At 44.3% G+C, this 8,906-nt stretch overlaps 1 protein-coding gene across 1 annotated transcript in view; it reads left to right on the forward strand.

Moving 5' to 3' along the window:
- The window catches only part of LOC116843126 (tyrosine-protein phosphatase Lar), a 754,320-nt gene that overhangs the window by 96,858 nt on the left and 648,556 nt on the right, over window positions 1-8,906 (forward strand). The window lies entirely within an intron of this gene.

Consider the following 8,906-nt stretch of genomic DNA (forward strand, 5'->3'; position numbering starts at 1 on the left):
GAGAGAGAGAGAGAGAGAGAGAGAGAGAGAGAGAGAGAGAGAGAGGAGGGTGGGGGAAGAAGGAAGAGAGAAGGAGGAGAGTTTTCTGCGGCGGGGCCAACGTCGGTCCTCGTCGTTGCCAGTAGTAGAGATCGATAAAAACCGCGGCGGCGACGCGACGCTAAATCGCGAGGAAAAGAGAGAGGCAGAGAGTATGTCCGAAACATTTGATACGGTCGAGTGGCACTTGCACAAACACCCGTGATTAATAAACATAAAGGTAATGTTATGACGTGTAATAACGTTAAATAAACGCGTTTGTGTGTAGCGCGTGTCACCGAATGATAATTAATGGTGCGCTTATTTCTGTGCCTGTGCGAAACGCACGCACGCACGCACGCGTGCGCGGAAAACATCTGAGCGACGAGCCACTGCATTACTGAAACACGAGCGTATCGCAATCAGAACGCATTATACCGTCATAATATTGTATAATCGCCGCGTTACAGTCCTACACTACGGGTCAACGCGCGTCGCGACCTACTTCTCCGTCGATCGGCTCGCCGTTGATCGGCGGATTTTGGCTTTCGCGCATGATTCGCGAATCCGCGGCAATCTTTTTCGATATCGCCCGGTAAAATATGCATCGATACATATTCAAACGTCGGCGTGCGCTACCACTTTCCTCCCCATTCCTCTCTCTCTCTCTCTCTCTCTCTCTCTTTCTCCCTTCTTCTGTCTCTCTTTTTCTCCCTCTCTCCTTCTTTCTCTCCCGTTCGCTCTCGCGTTTCGTGCGAGTCGTTAGCATTAATCGCCTTCCGGCGGTCCGCGATCAACCGACCAAGGAAACGGCTGGTCGACCAACCGTTTACACAGACCGGAGATTTCAAATTGTATCTGGCTCATCCTGCATCTCTCTTTTGCTCTGCTCTCCCTCTCTCTATCTCTTTCTCTCTCTCACTCTCTCGCTTTCGGCGCGGCGCGCTACTATTATCCCCGAACACGAAGGATCGCGGTTTCCCGGCGCGTTTATTCGCCGTCGAGATCAACGCGCATAGCGAGTTGTTTCCCTCGGCAGGATTGTTCCGGGATGGAATTAGCGACATGGGGAAATAATATTAGTTTCGTGTATATGCGCGTCAACATTAACTCGTCCGCGTCTCGTCGCCGCCACCGCGACATGTTTATCGGCGAAATAATAATTAGTGATCGTGTTGCGCTCTGTCGCGCGCGACAGAGGACCAAACATTTTCACGTCGCCCCGACTAATCCTTCGCACTTTTCTCCTGTCGGAAAACTGCGCACTGCGCGAACATCCGCCCTTTGCTGGTAATTTAATATCATGGAGAGTATCAGTGTTTCTTTAATCTTGACATTTCTCATGACGCATTCCGCCGACAATCGCTGCCGGCTGAGATCCGCATCGCTGCTTATTGACGTAGTCAGGGTGGATGAGTTTTCGGGAATATTGAAAAGAGCTGCCAGGCGTATAATGAAATATGATTTATTACTAAATTCGCGAGATATATATATATACATTAGGCCATACACATAAGAACATAATCTTTCTCGTGGATTTTTCGATATCTCGATGAGCGGAACGGCGCGCGCGTCTCCCCGTCGTCATCGTCGTGAACGTCGGGGAGTCGCTCTCGTGCCGTCGTCGCCTGAAAAACACAGGTGTAGAGGTACATATACTTATTTCCGCGTCGACATTTCACAGTGTACATGTGTATCTCTCTCTGTGTCTATATGTATGTATGTATGTATATGTGCATGCATGCACGCATGCATGCATGTGTTACGTACGAGTGAGTGTACGTGTCCAGAAGCTCGTTACAACTGAAAGCTAACACCGAGTACATCGTCGCTTTATCTTGCTCTCTCTTTTTCCTTCTTTTCTTTTTCACCCGATAATCTACGTCTCGCCTCGAGCGCAGACGACACGAGCGCGCTTTGCGTTCGCGTCCTCGTTGACGTATCTCTCATCTGTGTGCCGGCGATACTCGCGATATTCAAGACGCGCGATATTTGAACACTTCCACGACACGGCTAAATACTTCCGTCGTACGCCCGGCAGGACGACCCACTATCCCCCGTCCGCTTAATCACACACGAAACTTAAGGGATGTGCGAGGTATCCCTTCAGTCTCCCGTCTGTGGTTAGTCCTTTTATTATTATACATTGCAGCCGCGGGTATATACAGGGTATATACAAGTCTTGTTCGGCCAACGCCGCCGTAAATATCGGAGATATGTCCTCGATAAGTCGCGAAACATACTGCCGTCCAACGACACTTGGAAGCAAATGAAAAGCTAAGTCTGCGTCGGCGAGTGTATGTTAATGTGAAAGCGCCTCGCGAGTCGCCTGTCGTAATCACGGGGCGGGTTGGAGGCGAGCTATCGGTTATGTACAATTTTTGTACGTCGAGTGCGGTTTATAACCATGCGGCGATTAACTGTATGGGGAAGCGTGTGATAACCGGAGCTCGAGAATAACGACCTTACGAATGTTCGCGGAGTCAGCACTGACCTGCGCGTGCTGAAATTTGTCTCGACGGCGAGATATCTCGAAGCATCGAGTTGCGCGGTTCTCACCCTCTCGAGAAGGTAGCCCGATCCTGAGACAGCGAGCGGCAAATGAGAGCGAAATGTAAGATCCACATCGTGTAATTGCGGTATAATTCACTCCCGCAAAAGAATATACTCAGGTAGAACAAAAATTTATGATGACGTCAAGATGACATCAAAATGAAGGGAAAATGATTAAGAAAACTCACTTTTTTAATCACGATTCCATCATTTTCTCGTCATATCGACGTCATCGTGATTTTCTGTTCCACTCGAGTAATCTCGTTCTTAGCGGCAATCCTCTTATGGTCTCAAGAGGATTCCTCTAAAACCAAAAGGAAAATATTCCATCACTTAAAAAAAATTTAGTTGCAAGGTGCTGTGTTTCCTCCTGTAATCCCATGTTCTAAGCGAAAACTCTTAGAGATTATTCCGCTTCTTATAAACTGTCAGTCGGAAATTTGTTAGATATTATTCCAACTTTTTTCCTTTTTTGAATCAAGAGGAATATGCTTATTTGAAACAGAACGCTCTCTTATTGGAAGAAATTTTAATCAAGAACAGGACATGCATCCTATAAAGGAAAGATTAAACATCTTCAACTTTGACACTAGAATCCTAAAATAAATATGGATCAAATTTAAACCCAACTTTTCATACATTATCGTTCTTAAAAATATGTTTTGTTTTTTATTATAACTTTTTTCAACTTTGTGCTTTGAATTGTAAAACCATACATTTATATTTCTCGATATTTTCCACATCGATTGAAAAATATTGAATTTTTTTTTATTTTTACGAGAGTTATGAACAAGTGAAAATGCGCTGGATAAAATTTACCAATGTTTAGGATTTACGTGAATTTTTAATGTTTACAGTTTTAGATTTAAAAATATTGTGCTTAGAGTATTTTTCTCTTGGTTTTAAAAAAAATCCTGAGGCCGTATACATTTATTTTCAATAAACAAATTTTTAATAAATTATATGTTATATTATACAAAAAGATAAGCTTAACGTTTGTCTAAATTTGTAGCTTTCTAATGCTTTTCACTTACGGATTAATTAATTAAAAAAAGCTTTTTTATCTTTAGTTGAAAGCTTGTAATTAATTTAACTTATAATTAGCTTTTTATCTTTAGCTGGAAGCTGGCAATTAACAATATATAATTAATTGAACATTAATTACAAACATTAATAGTTTAGACTCTCACAAGTATAAATTATATAATTCTATTAATAATTAAATGCAGCATGAACATTAAAAAAATTGAGAGAGAAAAGGAACGATTACGCCGCACTGCTCCATAAAGGGTTAAGTGATCGTTATTTTTTTTCCAAAACCGATTTCCCGCCGAGAGCCTACCGCCGCTCACTCACTCGTTTCACAATCGGTGCTCCTTCATAATTGAAGGATCGGATCATCCTCCCAGACGACCTCCCTCTCGCTCGTTCCGATGTTAATTGAGGCTCGGAGAGATGCCGGGCGCGCGCAAACGAATATTCGCTGACATCACGTATTATTGCACGTATACGCAACGAGTGCGGGTCCTCGTGCTCGTCGGCAGCGATGACGTGTCGTCTTCTTAAGCCGTGACGCAGCACGTCGCGAGAATTAATGATAAACTCGCGCGCGGAACTTCACCTTCCGCCTGAAAGTTCCGACGGCTCTTTTGCATGCCAAAGAGACACCCCCGCGATTGCACGGAACTTTTCACACGCGCGCGCGTGTTGTAATAACCTCGCTCAAATTCGCGAGTGTCCCTTTTAATTTTTTTTTCCACTTCTCTTTTCTCTCTTCGCAGCCCTTTGAATCGTATCTCCGCGCCTAGACGCCCGCCCGCGCGCGCGCAACACTGTCGTGCTTGATTTTCACATTTACCGATAAATCGCCCGCGGGACGCGCTGCGGAACCCAGCCACGATTTACGGCAGCCTGAAATTGCCATAAACGAACAACGGCTGCTGCACGCTCTCGCGCGTTTTCCTCCGTTCTCCATTTTTCCTTTTTCCACGACGTTCTCGCGACTTCTCGTACAAACGCGGCGCGTCCCGCGAGCGAGCCCCATGATCGCGAAACCTCGCCGCCGTTACGTAGGAAGTTATCGATTCTGTGTCGGGAAGCGTGAGACTGGAAGAGCTTAACGGTCGTGTTTGTTGCACGCTGCTGTCGATAAAAGTGCACGGCGAGGAAAGAGCGTAACACAAAGGCTAAACTATGCAACATCGTTTCCGCGCGGTGCCGTGAAATGTTTAGGCTCGCTTCATTGCCGATAATCGTGAACCGCGGCAATTACGTAATTAAGAGTCACGGTGAGGAAGCGTTCCAAGAAATCACTCGTTCGTCCATCACGTTCAGACTTTTCGGACTCTGCGGAGGGCATTCGCGCCAAGCTACAATCGCCGGCTTCTCAGGACCGATTTTGCGGTAATAATTCAAAGGAGGATATGACTTTTAGGCGATTTAGAGATCGCAAATTTCCTATTTTTTCCCGTAGAATTAAAAAATCGACCTTAAAATTACGCCAAGTAAAGGGAAAAATAGATATAGACATTTAAACGTTAATTTTCCCTGAAAATCATGCATTTTCCAATACTGCCGTCTTAAATACCTTTGACCTTTTTAGAGGTGCTAAATCTCACGTTACATAGGAGACTTATTTTCTCAAAACTTGATAATGATATGAGAATATACTCTAAGCAGCAGTCAATGAAAAAAATATTACTAACTATCAAAATAGTACAAAAATGATTTTGTAGTCCAGCTTTTTCAGGATTATTCAGGGCATTAATAAACGAAAGCATATAAGGAGCCTCTTCTCAAGCATATAGTAGCTTTCGCCGGTCAATTCGCTCCGCTTAAGGTAGAGCTCGAAATTAGTTGTCCATTTTGGCCGATTGACCGCTGCTTTTTCTTTGCTGCTCAGAATATATTCTCATATCATTATCAAGTGTTGAGAAAATAAGTTTCCTATGTGAGATTTAGTATCTTTAAAAAGGTCAAAGGTATTTAAGATGGCAGTGTTGGAAAATGCATGATTTTCAGGGAAAATCAACATTTCAATGTCTAACTATTTTTCTCTTTACTCGGCGTAATTTTAAGGTCGATTTTTAAATTCTACGGGAAAAAATACGAAGGAAAAAATAGGAAATTTGCGTTCACCTAATGATTCCCAAATCGCCTAAAAGTCATGCCCTCCTTTAGATTTCCAATTTTTAGATTCTCTACTGACAATGCGCGTTTGATGCGCTCAGATAAAGCTGAAACTTAAGTCTAAGATTAAACTGTTATTGACAAATCCCTCAATCGGGCAACTCGCGCGACTCGTCTTCCCTTTTTTGTGCACTGTCAAAGATTTTGTATTAAATTTAGCACATTTCCCGATTTATCCACTTTAATATTTGTATTAATTCAACGCAAGGCAAATATATAAATAAATTACATAAACAGTATGTTTGTGAAAATTAATATTAAAATGTTGTTGTTAAGCTGATTGTGGATCTAGTCTATTGACCAAATACTGAAATGTAACATTAGAACACTAGTGTTGTCGCAACGTTTAAAAATGGCAAATATGAATCCAACGCAAGGATAGTCGGAATAACAATATGTTAAATTAATATACGGATATATGAAAAATCTAACGTAGTTAGAATTAAATTTCCACATAGTTCAACATAAAATATTCTTTACTCTGTGGAGTTGGAAAAGCTAAAGTGCCGTTGAGGTTATTGTTTCGGGCGCGTGTCTACTGCTTTGATATCGATGTTAAACGAGAAGTTTTATTGTGGGCGCACGTTTACACAGAAAAAGAATTTCAGTTCGACTAATCGAATGAAGACCAGATGGAAAATTAGTTGATGAGAAATAATATCTGCGACCGAAAACATTCGTCTGAACATTCAGTTGTGTTAAAACTCGGTCGAGATAACCGAGAGCAATTATCTGAGTAGAAACCGCTGCAGGAATCTTTCCATTTCTGCAGCTGAGTTTTCCATCTGGTCTCCAAACAACAGAAAATTCATTCACACTGATGGAGCTGTTTTTTCCCGTGTATAACGCGAACACACATGACGCCGCGCGACGTCGATCGCGGCGAGTCGTCTGCACCGCCGACACGCGTCAAAAAGTGCATGCACCGGGCGTGCGCATTTGGGCGGGAATGTGACAACTATTAATCTGGGATGGTAAACAAAAAACAAGGAGTGAACAGAAAAAAGGAAAAAAGAAAGGAAGAGAAAGAGAGAGAAAGAACGAAATAACGCATTTTCACGGAAGTCCTGTATGAATATCTACGTGTTGGCCGTGTGTGCGCGTTGAACTTTGCAAATTAATCGGCTTATAGGTATGAATCATATTTTCCGATCGTCCGCGATCGCTGATGGCGGCGGCCGCCGTTCCGCGTGTCTGTGCACGTCTCTCTGTGTGTATGTATGTGTGTGTGTGTTTTACGCAATAAAAAAGAATAATGTTCACGCACGCGTCTACGATCCTTGCGTTTGTTTTGCACTGAATGCGCTGGCACGATCTCGCGAATGTCGCAGGGTAAACAGCGTGGGACGCGACGATGGTAGATCTATCCCAGATCCTTCCCGTAGAGTACTACTCGGAATTATATCGTTTACCCTGCTACAATCGAGAACTTCCTGTCGCGCGCTAATCCGTTCACGCGCGCGTGTAATATCGCATTATCGTACGCGCTTACAAAGAAGGGGAGGCCAGCAGATGGGGGAGGGGAGGACGTCCGTGCAATCGGATATTCGGATTTCTTTTCGGTTTCTTACATTAATCACACGTACCAATTAAAAGTTATAATTAGAACAAGGGAAGCTTACGACGGGGGTTTCGATGAAAACTTGTCTACCTAAGTATCGTTTGTGGTATGGGCCGACAATTCGTCATGCAGCCGCAGTGTGCGTGTACAACTCGTCGAACTGAGCACAAAATTCCTCGCGACAAACCGGTCGCTATTTTCGAACACGTAGTCGCCGATGTCCAGACTCTTACTTGAGGGATTCCAGTATCTTTCCACCATATCGCGTGTGGCCATATTCACTAATCTTCTTTGATTAATAACACAGAATTCTGCGGGGTTATTCGCGACATGGTAGAGGTATTTTATGTTCAGCTCGAGGGGCTTCTACTTTACATCCCGCGGCTGTGCAACGAACTGTCGGACGCCCTCCGTATTTACATCTCGGTCGCGCGCTCGCGACGACCGCGAGCTCGTTATCGCCGATAACGATATCACGTCGAGAGTAAGAGAGAGTGAGTGAGTGAGCTCCCGAACCTCGGAGGTGCTGCGACAAGCGGATCCACCTCTGTTGTGCGATTTCGCGAATCTGTATTCGCGCCAAGAGATTGCCGAGTGATCGTTAGTCCCGCGCGCGCGGAGTATCACCCTCTTTAAAGCTAATTCTCCGAGACCGTTTCCTCCGGATCGTATACATCGTAGAACTTTTTCTTTCCTTTTTTTTTTTTATTTGGATTCCACTCGGATAGACGCGACGACAGAGGACCGCGCGCATACGTCATCGTTGGCTTGGTTTGGTTCCGATGACGGCACATGAGATACTTACTCGTTTTCTCTCACTTCGGCGAAAAATCACATTTTTCATACACGACTTCGAGTTTGTCTGTATGTTCTATTTTTTTTTTATTTTTCTTTATTGATTTATCAACAAACGCGACATGTGGAAGATGGAGACTCGCGGGGTTCAAACTCGCGGAGAAAGCGCGGAGGTGGTTGTTTCGTATTTTTCCCCACGCATTTTCCACGAATTTGTGTCAGTGGAATAACGATTGAATTTCGGGTTCTCGATTGAATTTCATTAGAATGATTTGTTAACGGCTTTTTCAATGCTGAATCTGCTCCCGAATGTATGATGATTTCGCATTCGCGCGCGTGCAAAGTCCCTTTTTACAACGACCCAAACTTTCCGTAATAACCGAGCGACTATAATTAGTATAATCAGTTCATTCCCCAAGTATATCACTAAGATGCGGAGTTGGAAAAGTTCATCCTTCGCGTCGCCGGGAGTTTGAACCACCGAGCGCGTCGGATTTATTTCCCGGATATCGACTCCCACGGAATCGACCAGCGCCTAGGAGGAATTTCTCGTGCGTGCGACAACGTGGCGCAGGTGTTTGTATCTTTCTGTTCTTATGGGGGCCGGGGGTTATCGCGTATTTCTCTCCGCAGTTAATTGAACTATCTAGGATTACGCGTGCCGGGGAAGCGGGGGAGAAGTGTCATCGAGATCAACGGCGAGATTCGCGATATCTGTTCGCGTTCGTTCGTTTTCCCCTTCGTTCGTCGTGCGAGGAGAGGCGCCGCCACCGTTGCGACAACAATCGAC

The sequence above is a fragment of the Odontomachus brunneus genome, unplaced genomic scaffold (genome assembly GCF_010583005.1).
Source record: "Odontomachus brunneus isolate Ranch 3 - 2012 unplaced genomic scaffold, Obru_v1 Obru_scaffold_030, whole genome shotgun sequence".
Classification (NCBI taxonomy): Eukaryota; Metazoa; Arthropoda; class Insecta; order Hymenoptera; family Formicidae; genus Odontomachus; species Odontomachus brunneus.